Source organism: Rhagoletis pomonella, unplaced genomic scaffold (assembly GCF_013731165.1).
Source record: "Rhagoletis pomonella isolate Grant_MI unplaced genomic scaffold, Rhpom_1.0 Rhpom_scaffold_00001, whole genome shotgun sequence".
NCBI lineage: Eukaryota > Metazoa > Arthropoda > Insecta > Diptera > Tephritidae > Rhagoletis > Rhagoletis pomonella.
Window position 1 is genome coordinate 99,286,089 of NW_023458555.1, and position 1,757 is coordinate 99,287,845.

Sequence of the window (1,757 nt, forward strand, 5' to 3'; positions counted from 1 at the left end):
ATTGGTGATCAAACTCCAACCAATAACTTATTATTTGCTATAATAGGATTGATCAACTATTATGGCCGATTCCTGGCAAACTTGAGTACAACTTTATACCCGCTGAACAATCTACTCAAAGATGATATGAAATTTATTTGGAGCAGCGACTGCAAGAGGGCTTTTAACGAAGTGAAAAACCAAATACAAATACAGATGCATCTCGCGCACTACGATCCGAAACTAACCTTAGTGCTTGCTACGGACGCAAACCCAGTAGGTGTTGGGGCTGTATTAAGCCACATTTACCCCAATGGAAGCGAGAAACCAATACAGTTTGCATCGCAAACTCTATCACCGGTACGACGACGGTACACGCAGATCGATCGTGAGGCGTACACGATTATCTTTGGCATCCGAAAGTTCTACCAATACGTTTACGCTCGGAAATTCATCCTTATCACTGATAATAAACCACTTGCACAAATTCTATCACCAAAAAAGGGGTTACCGACACTGTCCGGTACGCGAATGCAGCATTACGCCATTTTCATGCAGTCATTCGACTACGAAATTCGATATCGCAAATCATCTGAGCATTCAAATGCGGATGCACTTTCTCGTCTACCGTTAGCGGAAATCAATAAAAAAAAAGAAGAAATCGAAATAATCGAGACAAATGCGATCGAAACACTACCATTATCGGTAGAAAAACTACGAGAAGCGACAATGAAGGACAAGACAATTCAAGAATTAAAGAATGGTTTGATGAAAGCCTACACCGTAAACCCTGAACAACGCTTCAATATAGATCAAACAGAGTTTACAATACAACACGACTGTTTGTTGCGAGGATTACGCGTATACGTACCCGGAGAGTTACGAAGCCAAGTTCTAGATGAACTACATGCACATTTCGGCATTACTCGTATGAAAGCATTAGCACGAAGCTGCTGCTGGTGGCCAAAAATAGACGCAGACATTGAAGGCATTGCAAGAAATTGTTCGCAATGTCAATGTACTCGAGCAAACCCAGTGAAAATTACTTCACATGTGTGGGAGGCGGGCAAATTTTCGTTTCAACGCGTGCATGTGGATTGTGCTGGACCTGTCATGGGGGAAATACTTCTTTCTCCTAATAGACGCGTATACTAACTGGCCAGAAGTTTATACTATACCAAACCTTACTACGACTATAACTATTGATAAATGCCGCGAAATATTTTCAAGATTTGGAATTCCTGAAGTTTTAGTAAGCGATAACGGATCGCAATTTACATCCGAAGAATTTCGTCTGTTCATGGAAAAGAATGGCATAATACACAAACGAAGTGCACCGTATCATCCCTCCACGAACGAGCAAGTGGAAAAGAATGTCCAGACATTAAAAAACAAGTTGAAGGCAGTAAGTTGCAATCGTTCCGACATCGATAAAGTAGTATACAACATTCTACTAAGTTATCGTCGAACTCCACACGCAACAACGGGCGAGTCACTAGTGTCATTAATGTTCAATCGCCAAATTCGTTCTCGTTTAGACATAATGCTACCAACAACGCTTTTACCAGAAAATCCGAAGTGCGAAAAGAATTCAAAGCTACGGATACTACAAGTAAATGACCGAGTGTCAGTTCGAGATTATACAAGCACAGAAAAATACCAGTTTGGCATTGTCATTGAAGTGCTGTGGATGTTGCATTATAATGTTAAACTAGACGACGGTCTCATCTAGAAACGACATATCAATCAGATTCATAAAATCGGCTCTATTAAACCAA